Source organism: Rhipicephalus microplus, chromosome 3 (assembly GCF_043290135.1).
Source record: "Rhipicephalus microplus isolate Deutch F79 chromosome 3, USDA_Rmic, whole genome shotgun sequence".
NCBI classification, from domain to species: domain Eukaryota; kingdom Metazoa; phylum Arthropoda; class Arachnida; order Ixodida; family Ixodidae; genus Rhipicephalus; species Rhipicephalus microplus.
In genome coordinates, this window is record NC_134702.1 from 277919964 (window position 1) to 277941264 (window position 21301).

The window sequence follows — 21301 nt, forward strand, 5'->3', positions numbered from 1 at the left end:
GTCTATTTTGCCCTCACTGTCCCTAAATCCCAGTGCTTTGAAAAACTCTGCGCCATCATCCTGAACTATGGGGTGAAGCCCTTTACAGAACATTATCAAGTGTTCGGCAGTTTCTTCTTCCTCTCCACACGCACTGCATACTGTGTCGACCCCTTCGTATTTGGCCCGATATGTGTTGGTTCGCAGTGCTCCCGTCCTGGCCTCAAACACTAGAGAACTACCCCGAGTATTATCATAGATCCTTTCCTTGGCAATTTCCTGCTTAAAAGTTCGATAGATCTCTAGTGCGGACTTCTTAATCATGCCCATTCTCCACATGTCAGTCTCCGTTTCCTTCACTTTTTTCTTAACCAATAGTTCATTTTGGTTTGGCCACCTGCTGTTTTCTAAGTATTTACCAGTCAACTTCCTGGTTCGCTTCCTCCATTTTGTATCGACATTCTTCATGTACAAGTAGCTGAAAACCTTCCTAGCCCAACGCTCTTCCCCCATTTCTCTCGATCGCTTCTCAAATTTTATCTTGCTGCTAGCTTCCCTGCCCTCAAATGATGTCATCCCATATCACCTTGTACTCCCTGATTTGGTGTATTCCCGTGAGCTCCTAAAGCAAGCCTGCCTATTCCACGTTGCTTAATTTCTAATCTTGCTTGAACTTCTGATCTCATGCACAAGACCGCATTGCTGAACGTCAGCCCAGCAACCATGACCCCTTTCCATATTCCTCTCACAACATCATACCTATTGTAATTCCACAGTGCCCTATTTTTCATGACTGCTGCATTCCTGTTACCTTTAGTCGTCACGTATATTTCGTGTTCCCTCAGATACTCGGTCCCATTGCTTGTCCATACGCCCAGATATTTGTATTTATCTGTTATCTCTAGCGTGACCTCCTGTATTCTAAGCTCACTACCTTCGTTGTCATTGAAAATCATGACTGCTGATTTTTCCCTACTGAACCTAAAATCTAACCTGTTTCCCTCATTACCGCAGATGTCCATCAATCTCTGCAAATCTTCCTTGTTGTTGGCCATTAGCACTATATCATCTGCGTGCATTAATGCTGGTAGTGCCTGATCAATAAGTTTTCCTTGTTTGACTAAAGAGAGGTTGAAGCCCAGTCCACTTCCCCCTAATTTTGCCTCTAATCCTTGCAGGTACATCATGAATAATAAGGGTGACAGGGGGCAACCCTGCCTAAGCCCTCGTTTTACCTCTGCAGGCTTGGATACCTGTTTTTCCCACTTTATAACTACCTTGTTACCTTTATAGACACCCTTTAAAAGATTAGTGACTACATGTTCCACGCCTAGTGTGTCCAGTATTCCCCACAATTCCTCTTGAACCACGCTATCGTATGCTCCCTTGATATCCAAAAATGCTAGCCACAGGGGCCTGTGTTCCTTTTCTGCTAATTCGATGCACTGCGTCAGTGAGAACAGATTGTCTTCCAACCTCCTGTGTTTTCGAAACCCATTCTGCACTTCCCCCAGCACCCCCTCATCCTCTATCCACGCCTGCAGTCTTTCCTTTATAATCTGCATCGCCAGCCTGTAGACCACTGATGTCACTGTTATAGGACGGTAGTTGTTTATGTCAGCTTTGTCCCCCTTTCCTTTATAGATCATGCTCATCCTGCTAAGTTTCCATCCATCGGGAACTTCACCATCGATTATTATTGTACTCACTGCCTCTCTCAAAGCCTGCTTAGACTTCGGACCTAATGTTTTTATCAGCCTAATTGGAATGCCATCTGGGCCTGTTTATGTACTACTAGGAACCCTTTTCTCAGCCCTTTCCCACTCTTGTTGTGAAAATGGAGCCATTGCACCACTTGATTCGTCTTTGTCTATTGTGGTGCATAAAGTACTTCTTTGTTGAAATTTTTCTGTCCCCCTTGTTCTTATATATTCAATAGCTTCGTCCCCTTCTAGCCTAGCACCTTGGGCTGTAGTTATAGAGTTCTGCTCTAGGCTCGTCTCATTTCTTAGGGAGTTTAGATGGTTCCAAAATTTCGCAGCTGCCTTTCTATCTTTTTTATGTACTTCTGCCAGCCACTGAGCTCCCTTCCTTCTAATCTTTTCATTGATCAGAAGGGATGCATCCCTTCTACAGCTTAGAAAGGTTGCCCATTTTCTTTCCACATCATCTGTCGGTTCACCCCGCTGCTTAGCATGTCTGTGTTCCCTAGAGGCTTCCTGGCGTTTTGCTATGGCTCTCTTAACTTCCTCATCCCACCAACTTTTGGGTTTGTGTCTTCTTTTCCGGGGTGACTTGTCACGCGTCTTAGCAAGCTCTATCTCAAAGAGTCTAATTAGATTCGTGTATGTCCACACTGTCTTATTATCCTCCGTGATTACTTTCTCAATTTGTTTAGTGGCTATTTCAATTTGCCTTTCTGGATAAAAATTTTCCTGTAGTTGCTCATCTTGTCTCCTTCCCACTTTCACTGCTCTTCCAAAACTTAGCTTGATACGTTTGTGATCGCTACCAAGACTTCTGGAGCCACCTTCATCTATGTGCATTTCCCTGAGCTTATTATACATCCTATGTGACATCAGTGCATAATCTATCGTCGACTGAAGCCTTCCTACCTCCCATGTTATTTGCCCTTCACACTTCTCGGTACTGTTGCAAATGATCAAATCAAGCCTTTCACACATATCCATGATCATTTTGCCTGTCGGGTCGGTATACCCATCTATATCTTCTATGTGCGCATTCATGTCTCCTAGTATAATTATCTCGAACTCTCTTCCTAACTCCTGAATGTCCTTTGATATACACTCTACCATTGCCTGGTTTTCCTCTCTGGCCTTTGCTCCCGTCCACAAGTACACGAAACCAAGGAGTGTCATTTGACCTGCCACTTTCCCTTTTAGCCATAAATGTTCCTTGCACTCCTGCTTGACCCTTTGCCAGTCTGTACTTTTATGAATGAATGCCCCAATACCACCCCCCTTTCTGCTGCCTTCTGTTCTATTACAATACTCCCACGCGTAGTCCGGATTGTTCGGAGGTTGTTCCATGTCCCTGAGATGTGTTTCTACAAAACCGTATACCATCGGCCTCTCTTCCCTTAGCTGTTCTTCTATCTCTTCCCACTTCAGCCTGTTCCTACCACCCTGCATGTTAATATACCCTATGTCTGAATTGGCTCGGCGCTCGTGGCTACGTCTATTTATGCCCCGGACTCTACGTATCTTAGATATTGGTGCCACTTTGGAATCGTATCTGTCCATACCACCTGCCGAAGAGTCTCCCTGGTTGTTTTCCTCGTTACTAGCTATCCTGCACCCCGAAGGGCTCGCTTGCCCCCCAAAAAAGCTACTGCGCGTCCTGCAAGTCGCCAACCGCAAGTGTGTGCTCGAGCAACGCCACCTAGAAAAAAATTCAGGCCCACTCACTGCCGCCGTGATGTCACGCGTCTTTACCGAGCGAGCGAGAGTACGGGAGGCTGAAGGCATTGCTACCAGCCTCACCAGTGAGAAGATGAAGCATTCGCGGCACCTTTTCTGCTTGTGCGACAACTTGATTTCGCCTTTAGCGTCGCCACTGGCGTTAATTTTAAGAATGCATTACGCTTGGGCATTTTTGACGATTTGTCTGTTAGCCATTTATTATTCCACTTAAAAAGATTATACGCTATAGAACGTGCGAGCGATATATCAGAGGAAAAAAGTTTTATGGCGCATTGAGTTGATGAAATAAATGAAATAAATTTTATTTATTCTTTAGGCTTTATTCAGACACATACACGAGACACACACGAACGCAAACACAGGACGCACTGTTCCAGAAGATGCGCCGAAACTGGTAATACTCATTAATTTCTGCACTTTTCTCTGTTGGGCATGCGCTTTTGTGCTCTTCAGAACATCTGTCTTCATAGACAAATAGTTATTGAGGAGAGTGTTTGCTGCTGTCACAAGTATGCTATTTAACACAATGTCTGAGTGATGGCCATTAAAACAGACATCTAAATTTTCATTTTCACAAAAGTGTCTTGTGACAGCCACAAGAAGCCCCCTCTGATTTGGCGTTGCATGAAAACTCGTTGCATTCTCTTTTTTTATAAGCTGTTCAAGTACAATATAGGCATGCAAGACTGCATTAACGACAGCAGGCTTGGGAAACTTCAGAGTGCCTCTCGAAAGGTTTTCAATTAACTGATTGTTCTCAAGTTGAGTTTCCTGGTCCTGGGTTGTAATATTCTTGGCACAATACTCACAAGGCAGCTTTCTTAACACAGCATGGGCGCAAAAGCCAGAGATATTCGTGATTACTGGCAAAATTGACCTCTTAATTGTTATCTTTCGGTCTGATATCTTTATACTGTACTCCTCGTCAACTGAGCCCCGTCAAGTGGCACAACACATAACTTCTGTAGTTCTTGCATATCTGTAAATACCAAACTGTACTGTAGTCTCAGTTTTTTCTCTGACTCAAACACTTGCTGTATTGAGATGTGATAATTCGTGCCTGACAGCCACCGGTACTGTCCAAACCTTTCCTCAAGACTGTCTATTTGGAATTTGCCCAGCAACACGTAGTCAAAATTCAATTCTTCAAGGCAGTAACGGCACAGCTCTACGAGCGCGTAACAAGTCAGCCGCAATGCTGAGTGCATTTCCATGGTTAGTGCGCCTGTATCCATCTTGATGTCTCGCCATGTGTCCAATCAATCCAGGAAATTATCAAGAAAATCAATCTGCTTGCCAGTCAAACTCCTGACTGGGTCCTGGAAAAGATCTCTTAGACGACGACCCTTGGAGGGGCTTTTCACGTTGAGCACATGCCACCACTTCAAAATTAGGTCAATGAAGTGCGTTGTCCCTTTGGCGTACTTCAAATTGAGCTTGTCTTCGCGCATTTTTAGAACCTCTACCACAAGTGAACTGAAAACTTTTAAAACAAGCTTCACATTCTACTGCTCAATGTTGTATGGGTGCAAGGCCTTGTAGCTCAATCCATAACCAACTTTGTGACGCTGTGTTGCTCTGAAGCGTGCAAGTCTCGAATGGCTTTGAAAGATGCTCTGTTCACCCGTACAAACGATGATGTGCTGAAAGCTTCAGGGTAAGAGATACACGTTTCTGGATTCTTTTGGTTCAACCAGTTCCTTCTGATGCACTTCAGAAGGTGGAAGGGGTCTACTACATAAAAAGGGGGTCTTGCTTTGTCTACTGGGTGAGGGTACACAATAACAACTGTCAGTGTTTCAGAAAACAAGGACATCACTTTTCTGTTTATGGAATTATTATCTGTTATTACTGCAATTACAGTATGGCCTGCATTTTCAAGCTCTAAAATTGTTTTTGTCAGGGCTGCATGCAGTTGAACTGCTTCAATGTTGGCTACTGGCAGAGTGTGAGCAACATCCTTGTGCGCTGATAGCAACGACTAAATTATAAAAACATGCGCAGTTTGGGCTGCTTCGGAGGAGCTAGAAGCTGCCCCGGTCACTGAGCCACCTTTGTATTCAAAGTATGGCTGAATATGAATCTCGTCCGTCATTATAGTGACAATTTTTTATGTGGTTTGAGAAGGCTTGACCGCTTCTTCACATAACACAAAAACCCTTCGTCGTTCTGCTCATTAGCAGGGTTCACGTTATATTGCGAGCGAATTCGCATGAGCGTAGATGGATGTTGCAGCGCTACTTTGCCAGCACCGCGAATGAATTGGTAGGCTTGTGGGGAAATAGTGTGTAGAATACTGGAGAATATTAAAAGTTCTGCACAGTATCGCAATGAGCGGTCCTTTTTGTGCAGTAGGTCAAGCTGCTCCTTTATGAAATCAGGTGCTTCTGTTTTCTCTTGCGGCAAAAGATCACCTGACTTGATGTCGTTGAGCAAAGATAAAAGCAACCTGAAGGTTGACTTCACTTTTTCCTTTTTGACACAAACGTCTGGAGCTTTGAAACTGCTCATACGGTCTAGTATGGTGTGAAGGCTGCGCAGATCGTCCAGCGTAGCAGGAATGAGGAGGTTCTAGGCAGGAACTTTATCTTCCAGAAGGCCGTAATTTTCATGTTCCTACTAACAATGACAGACCTTTTGATAACTGGTGGATCTTCGCCACTTACGTGAACAAACAGCACAGCATTCTCTGCTTTTAATGTTGCCCAGTAGGTGGAGAGACCGAGACCCTGCAGGCGAGATACGACGTCCTCATACGACGACAGTTTATTGCGGTGCTCGTCTTCCTCATGCAGTGCTATCGACTGCCGAAAGGCTTCTTCTAGGTGGAATGCTTCTAGGCGCTTTTTCGTTTGGTCTGGCCCCTCTCACACTGGTGCATAGTTGCTCAGATAACTTGGGGCATTGGAAAACATTGTCGGTAGTGCGTACGGAGTAAGCCGAGTAGCACCCATGGGAGCTTCTGTTATCCTTCCGGTTCTTGGATGCGTGTATTTTGTTGTCGTCCTAAGGTACTGCGGCTTGAAATGAAGCTCGGACACTTGAAAACCATGTAAGAAAGCACTTTATCACAGGTTTTTTTGCTCCGCACGCCCTTTATTTACTACGTCATAAAACAAGGAAGGCATGGAGGTGTCTACAGGCATCTGAATTTAGCTGTCTTGCGGTAGCACATATTTAAAGGAAACAAATTAGGCAAACGTTTCGGCGAGAATGGCGCACACTACCGTGAAAAGGTGCCAACTAGCGGTAAGAAATATTATGTACAAATCAGATGCATGACTGGACACACTAGAACATCTTCCCGTTTCTCAATCAAGTAATCAGAGGTGTTACAAGAAGCTCGCCGTGTTGGCTAGCGCAATAATATTGATACTGAAAGGAAAACGCTTATTTTGAAGATGTACCACTACGTGCGTTTACTGCTTTATTTCGACGAATGCGAGGTGCGAGCGGCGTAACGTAGAACGCATTTCTCGCACCACCTATGAATTATATTGAGTGGAGCTTGAAGGTGTGTCTGCTTTACGCCGTCCTTTTGCAGCCACGCTGACTGCATCGCAGCAAGACGCACTCGTCTAAAACGCGAAATCCATGCTGTTTTCATCACTGTCTCAGAACGCTACATCCGCTGTGTTCCGATTCTTAGACAGCACGTAGGCAGTCTACGAAGACTGCTAAGAAGACAGCATCGAGCCCATGCTGTCCGAGAAAAGGAACAGATTCAGACGGCTTTTAAGCGACAATGCACCACTTCGCGTCGAGAAAAAAAAGCTAAAATAAACAAACGTAGCAGTTGTATTTTCTGGCTCATTTCGCGTTGAGATCAAAAACAAACAAACGATGCTCACATTGAGCGTCTACAGAAGCGTCTGTTTGTATTCAGACGACCATTCCGGCGAGATTTGATATATCTGAGCATATCATAGTGATTCGCTGAGCCGCCTACTTGTTTAGACAGCAAAGTAGCCTGCATTGTATTTGTCTACAATGCGGTCTTCTCAGAGCTTTCTATTTTGCCGGCTACGTGAGAATTGGAATGGGATTTTATGTGGCCGCGGTTCATTTAGCTGTCTATTTAGCCGTCTACGGTGAGTATTGTAACACAGCCATCATCGCGGTGGTGAGCTTCAGCGACGCTCAGCTAAAAATTTTCTAATGCCAAGCCTTACCCTAAATCTGCTCTTAAGTGCACACAAGATCGTTACTTTGGGGCGAGAAGGTGACATGTATCAGATGGTGCCCTTAGGAATGACTCAGAAGCATGCATCATGGATGTGCACATACCTTCGGATCACGGAGAGAAAGGATGTCGTCTCGACGAACGGCACGCTCCCATTTCGCCCTTCGGTCATCCTTTGGAAAGGAGAAGACGCGAACCTTCGGTCCGTTGTCATAGTTGCCGCGACAATTGGGCATGCAGCACCGGCCCATCGTGCTGGTTTGCAGCCGTACACTACGTGAATATCCCGTGCACAAAGCGCATCACACATCCATGCCGCAGTTCACAGACACAGACATGGTCTTGTTCACTTGCCAACAGCACCACCAGCAGAACGCGAAAGGGTTCGTGAGGCTTACTAATGCAGCTGTTCCAATAGGATGAGCAGGCGCAGGCACGTCTGTGCGGTCAAACAGGACGGTCAAGAATGACTGACGTCACAGTCCTCAGCTGGAAGAGTGAGTGGGCCTGATTTTTTTGTCTAGGTCGCGCTGGCTCGAGACGCCGCTGTGAAACGCCAACGCCGAAAACGCTGTTGCTTTTGTTCACTTCACGCTTTTTTTACTCGCGCACGCTAGCTACTATAGAGCTTCAAACGCATACCGCACTTGGATGAACGAATGGATTGATATCGCTGTACCCTTTAGATCGGGTGGTGGCTAACGCCACCAAGCTGTATTACTTAGTGAACCAAAATCTACATTTTTTCCCCTTTAAATAGTGAGTTTGAGGACTCGTATACTTTGCAGTGAATGATTTAATTTTCACTCGTGCCTTGACATTAGCCATCAATCAGATAACCTCCTTCTTGTTAATTCTACCCGCTTAAAGTATATTTTGCCCTCACTGTCCTTAAACCCCAGTACTTTGAAAAACTCTGCGTCATCATCCTGAACCATAGGATGAAGCCCTTTACAAAACATTATCAAGTGTTCGACAGTTTTTTCTTCCTCTGCACACGCCCTGCATACCGTGTCTACCCCTTCGTATTTGGCCCGATATGTCTTGGTTCGCAATACTCCCGTCCTGGCCTCAAACAGTAGAGAACTTTCCCGAGTATTATCATAAATCCTTTCCTTGGCAATTTCCTGTTTAAAAATTCGATAGATCTGTAGTGCAGACTTCTTAATCATGCCAATTCTCCACATATCGATCTCAGCTTCCTTCACCTTCTTCTTAACCGATAATTCTTTTTGGTTTGGCCCCCTGCTGTTTTCTAAGTATTTACCAGTACAGTTTCTTGTTCGCTTCTGCCATTTTGTATCGACATTCTTTATGTACAAGTAGCTGAATACCTTCCTAGCCCCACGCTCCTCCCCCATTTCTCTCAATCGCTTCTCAATTTTAATCTTGCTGCTAGCTTCCCTGCCCTCAAATGATGCCTCTCCCATATCACCTTGTACTCCCGTGAGCTCCTAAGGCAAGCCTACCTATTCCACGTTGCTTAATCTCTAATCTTGCTTGAACTTCTGATCTCATCCACAAGACCACATTGCCGAACGTCTGATCAGGAACCATGACCCCTTTCCATATTCCTCTCACGACATCATACCTTGTGTAATTCCACAGTGCCCTGTTTTTCATTACCGCTTCATTCCTCTTACCTTTAGTTGACACGTATATTTCGTGTTCCCTTAGGTACTAGGCCCCATCGCTTATCTATACGCCCAGATATTTGTATTTATCTGTTATCTCTAGCGTGACCTCCTGTATTCTAAGCTCACTACCTTCATTGCCATTAAAATCATGACGGCTGATTTTTCCTTACTGAATTTGCCTTAGGTGGTGGCGAGTCATCTAGCGAGCATTGTTGGAATCACTAGAGAGGCGACCTTGAGCGGCGACCGCAGAAGTGTACACTTTGGCAACACTGGTGTACACACCGGCAGCCGTAGAGTTAATACAGACTTTTAAGTAAAGCTCCCCATAGGGCCCAAGCATAAACCCATAACTAGAATGTACAAGAAGTGTTAAGTGGCGTGACCGCGCCTCGCCGCCTGATACCTTTTGCGTTGCCCGTAGCCGTGGCGCTGCAGTAGAATGGTACTGAAAGAGCCACGTGCCACGTGCAGGAACTGCTATGTGGTTCCACTACTCCGTCGCGCTTTTTTGATGCAGAATTCTTCGTACCTGCCCATCATTCATGTTTAGCGCATTATCTCATAGCCCTTGAAGCATGACACGCCAATCTACTGAATTTGAGCTCCATAAAAGCCCTTGTGAGAGATCTGAATTAATTCAGAAATCTTCAGTATTCAGGCGTCTACAATATACAGAATACATGAGCCGATTTATTGGAAGTTAGCTGCGTTCGGAGAGCTGTGAGATTAAAAAAATTGCCCGCAGCTTCCCTCGGGGGAACACTGAGGAGGATGCGGACCATATAATTGGTTAACGGGGTGTTAAAGTGCGACTTACTTGGGTCGATGGCTAAATTGGTTAACGTGGTTGTGAAATGGGGCGTTAAATTGCGACTTACTTGGGTCGATGGCTAAATTGGTTAACGTGGTTGTAGGAGGGGGTGTTAAATGAGTGAACACGTACACACGTATGCGAAAGGGCGGCGCTGGTCGAAGGGACGTCGATCATTGTGTTTGTGGATTCGTTGGAATTCATTTCACCGCGACCTTGGACGTCGACGCGCCGTACAAACCAACCGACGAGCGGCAACTGAGCGAGCGAGCGCCGACCTTGAGTATATATACAGCACGACGGCGCATGCACTGTCAGCTGTTGAATGTTCTCGAAGCGCGACGCCACATGCGCGTCCACTGGAGAATCAGGAGAATTGTAGATGTCGAACGCGGTGTGTAGAGGAGGAAGGGTGCACAGATGGTGGAGGAGTGAAGCGCGCGCGGTGTGTAGAGGAGGAAGGGATGCACAGATGGTGGAAGAGTGGGCGACGGCGCGACGGCGCATGCGCGCGCGTCAGCTGTCGAATGTTCGAGAAGCGGTGCGGACGGCGCGGACGGCGCGGACGGCGCACTACAAGGCGCGAGTATAAGATGCTTCCGCATCTAAATATACTGTTTCAAGTGCACGCAGAACCAGGAGGCCGTTAGTATACAGAGGAAAGCAAGGGAACCTGAACGCCCTACATCACAAAATTTTTATGTAATTTAACTTTTTAGGGTATACTAAAATATTGACACACATTCACAGCGACCAGTAATTGCCAAAGTTAGTCGTTCTGCTGCACCCCCCTTCCTCCTTGACGCCTTTGACGTCCCCTGATGAGAGGCCTAAGCTCGGATACCTAAACCTGCTGGTTTCTTATAATAAACTTAATTCCTCCTCCTCCCCCTGGGTGCTAGCCTTGTGCAAAAGTTCACATTGGCGAAGCTGAATATAGCGTGTCTCTGTACAAATACGCTCTGTAAATTTCTTCTTTTTGACGGTATGACGTCATAAAACGAGTTCAAGTCTAACGTAGTCAAACGAGTAATGCACTGCTCAAAAATAATAGTTGTGCTAAGGGGTATAGCATTATTGCATAGATGTTGTTAATGGGGCGGTGACGTGCGACCTAAATACGTGTACTTGTGAATATATATATATATATATATATATATATATATATATATATATATATGTGTGTGTGTGTGTGTGTGTGTGTGTGTGTGTGTGTGTGTGTGTGTGTGTGTGTGTGTGTGTGTGTGTGTGTGTGTGTGTGTGTGTGTGTGTGTGTGTGTGTGTGTGTGTGAGTGTGTGTGAGTGTGTGTGTGTGTGTGTTGTGACGCTATGGTGACTGGGCGACGTGACCCGGCTCATACCCATTTTTATTCCATTCTGACTTCTTCCTCCTCGGCTTCTACCAACCATCGCTACCTTCTTACGTCACATGATTCCCCCCTCCCCCCAAAAGAAGTCGCGTCAGATACTTAAGGAAACAACAAAAACGGGTGTTAAAGCGAGAGAAAAATGTCCAAATGCACCGTAGTTCCATTTCAGAAAGCAGTTCCTTAACTCACACAAAAAATCTACAGCAGAGGGAAGCAGTCCGGCCATCTATCCGTGGTCTTCTTCCGCGATGGAAGCCGCGGCGGCCACGACATAGCGGCGGCCGTCTGCTACGCGCCTGATATATTTGCGGCTGTTAGCCAACGTTGCGATAATTTCGGCGATATTGAATACTGTGTCCCTGCTACGTAATACTGCATTGATTCCCCGCGCTTAGAATGTGTTTGTGTGGTGCGAAGGGGAGATCTGGTTTTTTACATCTAACTGGTGATCACGGCAATGGACTGGACGAACTTTATCATTATCGAAGTTGCGTGTGGAAGGACGAATGTATTCGTGATACAGAAGATGATAAGCTATAAATCATATAACCACTAGAACGTAGCAGGTGTGTGCGCAGTAGGTAGCTAGCTCATGCTAATGCGTTTTGGACCTCTTTTATTTTTTGCGTTAGGTTTCTTCTTAAGTCGTCCTCCTGCCCTATCCTGTTTTCTCGGATCGTTGAAAGCCTTAAATAGCTCATACGAAGCGGTATGTGCCAGTCGGTGTGAGTGCTGTACTAAATATATAAACGAGATAACTGGCGTAACTCTGGCGTCTCGTTGAATGGGTTTATGATCGGCACCATTGTATGACTAACATGACTAATGTGTGATGAGATCAGTTTTTACTTTTTACACAAGTTTACTTTTTACGCCACTATTAATAATTGATTGATTGATTGATTGATTGATTGATTGATTGATTGATTGATTGATTGATTGATTGATTGATTGATTGATATGTGGGGTTTAACGTCCCAAAACCACTATATGATTATGAGAGACGCCGTAGTGGAGGGCTCCGGAAATTTAGACCACCTGGGGTTTTTTAACGTGCACACAAATCTGAGCACATGGGCCTACAACATTTCCGCCTCCATCAGAAATGCTGTCGCCACCACCGGGATTCTATCCCGCGACCTATGGGTCAGCAGTCGAGTACCTTAGCCACCGCGGCGGGGCAACCCACCATTAGGGAGATTTAGAATACGGTTTGAGAGCGCTACGGGCGTTGCGGGCAAATCGGGCGCCATAAGACTTTTAGAATAGGGTTCGCCCTGCTGCCGAACTGCAACGCACGATCACAGCGACACCATAGCTTCGAAACCAGCACTTGCGAGCCACATGCGGGCCGCCATCACCGCACGCAATTTCGGATTTTCTGCGTGCGGTTCGCGAACGCGAACGCCGACTCGCGTTATGACGCATGCGCAGTGGCCATGACCACACCGCAAGGGCTCGTGGTGCGCTATTCTAAAACTCCCTATTAACAATAACAACTCGCAAGGACCTCAATTTCGATGTCGCCTAAAACAGCTAGATGGGAAAAACACGTTGTTTTCCTTCAGCCGATAAGTTTAATTTACGGCCCCTGCGAAATTCCTGCATCGAACGTGGTTTTGCACTACCTGTAGAGTCTTGAGTAATTTAATTCAAGCTTGTGCACCACGCCTTGTTTTGCGCTGCATCCGTGATTGGTTGGCCAATGACTGAGAAAGTGTGAAGCGACGATGCCATAACGAGGCGACATGATCGCTCATTAAATTTGTCATCGTTTGTGTCATGGTGACCTCATCACGTGATAATTTTTTGCATGACCCGTACACATAGACGTGCTCGCAGATGAAGGGGGGGGGGCGCAAAGTGATCACGAGCATAATGACAATATATGGGGGGGGGGGGAATGTTGCAAAGCCTGGGTGGCGGGCTCAAAGTCCGCCTCAAACGTTGACATAATAGGTATGGGTGCGCCCATCGATGAATCGTCACACCCTCCCCCCTGACGAGAAGCCGTGTAACCATGCGTGCACGCCTGTGCTCGTACGTGCGGTCGCCGCTGACGCGGGACATCGACGCCGACGGTCAATTTGCGCGTTTCATGAAGTGTGTAAGGCTTTCGTCTTAAACTATTACGTGTGGTCTGATTTGTCTCCACCGGATCATGGAAACGTGAACATCACCTATCTCGTTTACAACTTACCCTTGGATTTTGAAGAACTGAGCGCATTCGTAAACCTTGCACAAAAAAAGGTACGCAGAGAAACAAGACAAGTTAAATAAATGAACGTCATGTCACGAGCGAATGTCATAAAACAAGCGTATATGGGACATTAATTCCTGATGCGGCTTTCGCCATGTGTTAGACAAGCGTAACAATCGGCGAATTTTAACGTGTCAGTAATTTTAGGGTTTTATTTCGCATACTTGATGTTTTGGACTACGTAGATATACATTGCTGTCAATTATTAAATAGATGGAGTTATGAAAACGGATGACAAATAAAACAGAAATATTTTTTCATGCTTTACCTCATTCGATAATTTTATACTGATGTAATTCCTTTTTAGATAAGGACAATCCCGACGCATATATGACAGCATGATATGTGGGGTTTAACGCCCCAAAAATACCATATGATTATGAGAGATGCCGTAGTGGAGGGCTCCGGAAATTTCGGCCACCTGGTGTTCTTTAGTGTGCACCCAAATATGAGTACATGGGCCGACAACATTTCCGTCTTCATCGGAAATGCAGCCGCCGCCGCCGGGACTTGAACCCGCGACCTGCGGGTCAGCAGCCGAGTACCTTAGCCACTAGGCCACCACGGTGGAGCACATGAATGACCACAGATCGCACCAAAACATACCGTTGATATACCTGTTTAAAATATATGTTATTGCATGGATTTTTTTTCAGGCTAGGGCATGTGCACAATACGTGTTTCAAAATTTTTTAAGTGACTGAACATCTCTACATCTGTAGTTGCTCGACATATTTTGTTGCAGTAAGATAATTTCCACAGCGAAAGTGCTGCTCTTTTTATCGTTGATTTAACGTTGTGTGAATATATTTAGGGCACTTTTTGTATTAAGTATTTATTGTATAAAACATGGAATGAACTGTGTTATTCCGGCACTGGTCTTCTTTCGAATGTCTGAATTGAAAACAAGCTTGACGCATCGCAAACTTTGTTGCTGTACGCTAGGTCTAATAAAACAAAATAGGTTAAAGGATATTGCGGTTGCACGGCCGTGTTCTCTTCTACCTGTTCTCTCTTCTTAAAATGTAGTACCGAAAACTATAGCAAGTTACCTAATATAACATGTGTGTATGTCTGCGAACCAGCCGCAACCGTGACTGGAAAGTCCGTAACGGTGAGCGAAGCGCTCACTGTACGCAAGAATTTCAGCTGGCTGAAAAAGTAATTTACGGTATTCATTACTCGTATTTCTTGCATGCATGGTGTTATTACTCGTTTGTCCGTGCGGTTCAGGTTGTTGTCGTTCTTTTCTTTCATGTTATGCGCCTTTGCGCACGCACAGCTACCAAATTAGCGTACTCTCGCACCAGAACATGACCGCGTGAATGCTGTTTCGAAGATGAGTTTTTGCGTTCCTTTGCTGCTCCAGGCACTTACCCAACTCCTAACTATGGGTGAGCTCCATTTCCCACCTCATTATTGAAGTTGAGCATACTTCAAGTGCCCTGCGTGCAAATGCAGTGCAAAAACTACCGCGTGCAGCAGACGCCCCTCGCTTTCCGCGCGCTTCCGAGCACGGAAAGCACACGGGTCCGTCCGTCGCAGCAGCGGCGCGGATGATCACCGCAAACGTCGACGCGGGAGCCGGCTCTTTGGACACTTCCTATATTTGAAGTCGCTCTAGCCGCTCTACGACAGCCGCGTGTAGAAGGAGCAAGCTCCTAAAACGTTTTGCCGTGGCAAAGTCCCGAAATCACATGTGTCTTTTTTCATCACCGGCCGTTGACACGCCAGGCACGTTTACTGGCGATCGGTGACACGATTTGCTGATCGGCGAAAGGCTTGAAAAAGTCGCCTGCTAAACCAGAGTGCAGCTTTGCCCCAAAGCTATTGTTGCTATCCATGCAAGATGGCTGACCTTTGTGCAACTCTGCTTTCGTAGTAAGCATATACTCTAGCCGTAAGGAGAGATCACCGTGTCGTATTGCTGCGTCAAGCTTGTTCCGAGCTTCGCGAATGCGCCGTGAGGTGTCGCTATCATCGAAACGACAGCTCACCGCCGGCGTAGGTTAACGAAACCAAATGGAGCCTTTTTTCGACGATTTTTCTTGTATTACATGAGAATGGTAAGAAGAAAAAGCGATTCTATTTTAGGCATTCAGAAGCATGCATATTCCAATCGCGTAGAAAATGGGAAGATGACGCAGTTTAGGTGGCAGCCTGGATCAGAAACAAACAGTCGCGCCGCACTGCTCGTGAAAGGCACGCGGGTATGTTGATAACAATTACAGAAAATTTACTGAATACTGTCAATGGGGTGTTGCGAATTCTTGAGCTACACAAGTGCAGGGACGTAAGCGGACAACCTCGACTTACACCAGCGAACGTTTCGTGGAGTGCGATGGATGTATCGGAAAGCACTGGGCATCTTCTGTGCTCCGGGTATCTTCAATGGGGCTATGCGTAGTACGTACCTTGTTTCGCATTAACGCTGATGCATGCATATTGCTCACTGCTGTAGATGTTAAAATGTTCCTTAGGTGACCTTTATTTTATGTAAACGTCGATCGATTGTCTCGAAATAAAATGATTTATTGCTGCAAGCTTGTGTGATCAGCGTTGTCCTTTCGCTCGGCCAGTAAGTTGCGGCATCACAACTTACTGACGTAAGTATGAAAGATACTTATGAGCTTTTAGTAACTAATTTAGTGCAATGTACAATATGGAAACGAGATAAATTGAGAAAGGGGGCTGCTGCAGCAAGTGGGGGTAGCCACGGCGTAGAAGCAGACGACGATAGTGCTGTCTGCTATGGGGAATGCCAGCCGCCATACAAGAACGCCCTTGCACTTTTGACAACTATTTCATTTTATGCACAGCAACAAATTACACAAACAGTAAAATTAGTTGCTATTCGTTCAAGAAAGTTGAGAGTAAAATATATTAAAAACGGGCTCAGTTTACGTAAAATGGCAATATTCCAATCTTTTTTACTGTTATCTACAGAATGCAGACGGCGCCAACATCGCGTCCACTCGTTGTCGCCATTGGCTGTATCGGTATGTCACTCCCTTGGCTGCGTGCTCGAGCTTGATGCGACAACGGGAAGACGCAGATCAACCGCAAGGTTGTCAAGCACGATGGTGTGCATACGTGGCTGTGCCATGACGCCATTCACCGTGAGAACAGCGTCGAGCTGATAAAATCACGCTCTTGGTTAAGCCTTGTGGAACGGTGGCACTAGCAGGCAAAGTTGTGGGAGCATGGCAGTGGCCGCTCGTCAAAGTGCGTCTTCTGTCGGTCTACATTGTAGCGAGAGGCAGAGAGAAGACGTGAAAGCGGCTGACGAGGCCCAGACAATCTCGGCACTTTTTGAGGACGGTAGTTCTTCTCTGGATACATGAACGCAGACATTGGGGTCTGTCTGCGTGTCTATCAGTCTGACTCTCTGGCGTCACAAGATTCACCCAGCCAGCCAAAGTTTAAGCTATTGCTGAAAGCCCCGCCATCTTGAACTGTTCGTTGCGTTCATGCATTCAAACTTGTCGCAATTAAAAAGCAAATGCGAAATTTTTAGGCGCAACAACAATACGTAGGTATTAGGTGCGTTCCTTCACTAGAAAATACATATAGCTACGCAATTATATAGAGCCTAATATTTCATAGGCTGCGCTGAAAATGCGATGATATGCGCCAAAAATAGCTCTGCCATCGATGTGGTGTTGCCTATAATGGCAGGCGTCTACTTCGGCGCATATTCATTGACACATCCACGCAGTAAAAGACAATCATGTCTGAAAAATGGTTCTTCTTTGCAAACGGTCATGCCACGTGACCAAAACATTGCTGGAACGTCGTGGAGGTAATAATGCGTGGCATATCAGCAGTAATAATGGGGCAACATGAAATCCGTTCGAACAAAGCTCTATTGCACTTATCTTAAAAGAAAAAAAATGGTACGAGAACGGCATTAGAAGAGGGGGGGGGGGCTGTGGATGACTCATATAGTACTGCCGGCAGAACACTATCGGCTTTTGAAGACATTTTCAGTGACCCAAGCATTTGCGGCCAATTTTTAGAATTTAGAAGCTCCCTCACCAAGCTTCTTGAGCTCAAGGCATGTCCCTTGGTGTGTGCGCTTGTACTCGAGGAAAGCACGAGCGCTATTGGCCCACTCCCTTTTTAATTGCTGGAAGCTCAGTTTGTGATCCACGCAGCTACTTATTATGAGCACCTTGGAAGCGAAGACAGCGGAGCGGAGAGCTCGCAACGCGGCTGCGATGCGGGCCCACCGCCAAGACCCCAGCGTGCGAGCTCGTGAGACTGAGGAAAGATGGTAGTGTCGGCAGCCAGAACGACGCGCAGAGCGGTGGTCGCTAAATAACGATGAAGATAAATCTACAGAGAAGTAAGCACCAAGCTGGTGCTATCAGACCAGCCGGGACGATCTTGGCGAGTGCCGACGATGTGCGAGTGTTCTGGACCGGGTCTAGCAGTGCTGTTCCTGTGGTAAACGAGCATGCAGCCAGGGTGAGCAGCTGACCCTATTCCAGTAGCACAGATCGTGGTCTCGCTGCCACGTGCGAGTGGATCGGGCAAAGCCAGTGCTGAGATCGTGGTCATAGTCATGGTGCCACATCCAAGCGGATCCATCGCATCTAATGTTTGAAAGCAGGGCCTCGGCGCTACGACCGGAAGAGCGTTGACCTACACGTTCCTGAATGAGCGGTTCATATTTCGCTTGAGAAACCTGGAGAACGTGAGTGCACACCTTCCCGTAGCGAACTTGCGTCGTCTGCAGCAAAGTCTGCAACAGTACTGTGAGTGTTGTCCTACGGACTTAATAGACCTGCATACATGGAAGACGCACAGAGTACTAACGTATGCGCAAGGCGTAAGAAATGTAAAGACCGAGACTAGTAGAAGAAGCATTTGTATTGTTCAGCTACTGTGAGTATGTTTAATTGTTTTGGTTCGACGTCGATAAATTTATTCTTGGCTTCGTAGCCCACATCTGACGGCCCGAAACCCTTACACCTCTACTACGACGTTTTTCAAAAATGATATTGTGGTTCTGGGAAACCACACATACTGGGCTGGAGTGCAGCGGATCCGGGTTGAAGCCTCTATACAACTTTCGCTGCCTACATACACAAAAGCCTGTAAGATACTGTGCGCCGCCCTGTTTCTAGACATTAAGGGGGCTTACGACAATGTCACCCATGAAGCCATCCTTAGTACTTTGGAAACAGTAGGTCTTGGTGGCAAGATATCTATGTGGGTGTACAGCTATTTACAGCTGAGATCATTTTACGTGATGACAGCCAATGGCGCAACACCTGATTATTACAGCAGCCGAGGAGTACCTCAGGGAGGAGTGCTAAGCCCTACACTTTTCAATCTAACTCTCATTGGACTAGTCGAGCACCTACCTAGCACTGTAGAACTTTCTGTCTACGCTGATGACATCTGCATTTAGACATCAGGTGTGACAAGGCCTAAGCTTCGCACCGGCGTTCAGAAGGCTGCTACAACGACGTCATTCTACCTTCGCAAACAAGGTCTCGAGTTGACCTGCAGAAAATGTGTAGTGGTAGCGTTCACGCGGAAACCAATATCTGCTTACAGCACATTGATTAATGAAGAACTCATATCGTTCAGCCGAAGCCACAGGTTCTCTGGAGTCATAATAGACAGAAACCTGTCGTAGACTGTACACGTAAACTATGTGAAGAAGCGGCTGATCGCAACATGTCATATGTTCAAATTCCTTGCCGGAGAGAATTGGGGAGTACCCATACCATTTATGCTACAACTGCACAGAGTACTGATTATCTATTCTTAAGGTACAGCTTATTTGCAATATCTAACACCGGTAAGACCAACCTGAGCGCAATTCAGAGCATTCAAGCCAAACACTTATTATATGCCTTGGATTACTCCACAGTGCTTCAACGGTTGAAACCACTACCATCGCTCAAGATCCTTTAATAAAGACGCATATTATTACCGAAACAATGCGCATGCACCTCAGGCATTATGCCAGGACCCCTTCCCACCACCTGCCGAGCTTTACCGCTGAAAGGACCCGCACGACATACGGTGCTACTGTGTGCAGGCATCGCTCATCGCTCACTGAGGCGTACGCACCTGCATCACAGCCACCGCTTCCTCCTTGGAGCTTGAGCCAGCCGCGAGTTCACTTAATGATTCAAGGAATGCGGAGAAAATTGCACTTACCGACACATGCCCTGAAACAACTATGTCTATTCCTACTGGAATAAAACTACAGTAACCACAAGCACATTTACACGGATGGCTCGAGTACGCCGTCTAGTTCAGGTGGAGCAGTGGTTTTACCATCACAAAGAGAACTCGGTGTTTTAAGATTTCACATGTGACAACGTCCACGACGGCAGAACTCGAGGCGCTGCGCAGTGCACTGGAACTCATCAATTCTGAAGAAAGACCAAGTAAATGGCCCGTGTTTTCTGACTCAAAACCAGCGTTACAGTGCCTGCTGTCAGTTCTCCGACGCTGATGTCGTGACCAGTTGATCTTGCAAACCGTGAAACTTCACCGCTTCTCAATACAAAAAGGCCACGACATCGTCTTTCAATGGTTACCTGGACATTGTGGTATAAGCGGAAATGATTCCGCAGATCATGCTGCCCGCACGTGACGTGAAGAAGCGAACAGCGTTCTCATTCCGCTTTCGAAAGCGGACGCGGCGAGGCAGATTCGTCAACTAGCCCGCAGCATCACACTGACTGAGTCGAACACACCAAATACGATGCACAACACTGCACAAGCTTGACCCTTCACTACAACTGCGGCCTCCACCCGGCCTACATCAACGTGAAGCTTCGCTTATTTCTCACCTTTGGCTGGGAGTTACTTTCACGACAGCTTATGCCACGGTAATCGGAATTACTGACAGTGCGGCATGCGATGTTTGAGGCACCGATGAAAATATCGAACACCTGCTGTGCCACTGTCCTCGCTTTGCCTCAGAGAGACCAGTACTTGCCAACGCAATGCGGCGACTGGATGATCGGCCTCTTTCTGTGCAGGTGCTATTACACCACGTCCCTCGACAGCCCACAAGGCAGTGAAAGCCCTGCTGTATTCTTTGAGAAAGACGGGCTTGTGTGAACGTTTCTGACATGCGATTGAGTTCTGCATGCTGCAATAAAATTACTGCCAGTCTCTTCTTTTTTTTCCTCTATTCCCTCTTTCTTATCATTCTTGTCCTCTTCCCTAATCCCCCAGTGTAGGGTAGCCAACCGGATGTCTTTCTGATTAACCTCCCGGCCTACTCCCCTTTGTTGCTTCCTTCTTACATATGCAAGGTTAGCACGGACTGCTTTGTGCCCCGGCGAAGTGTTGGCGGAAAACAATAGTTTTCACGAGAACTTTGCTCATTTTCAAGACTTTTAAAAAAATATTTCTAATTTATTTTCCTTTCAAACTACACAGGGCAATATAAGAAGCCGCCTTTAACACTACGCGTGTTTCTTTCAATAAAGAGCGGAAACAGATTTTTTTTCACTCTATCACAACTTTGAAAACAAGTTTTCCACTTCAGTTTTAGAGAGTGATTATTTGAAGTTACCGAAAGTCCTTTGGAAGCAACACGTGCTGCTGCAATTGCGATCTAGAAAGTGACCTAAAA

General features: G+C 46.2%; 1 protein-coding gene across 1 annotated transcript in view; it reads right to left on the bottom strand.

Moving 5' to 3' along the window:
• LOC142803214 (putative ATP-dependent DNA helicase HFM1) overlaps nucleotides 1–21301 on the bottom strand; it is a 1032948-nt gene that overhangs the window by 963833 nt on the left and 47814 nt on the right. The window lies entirely within an intron of this gene.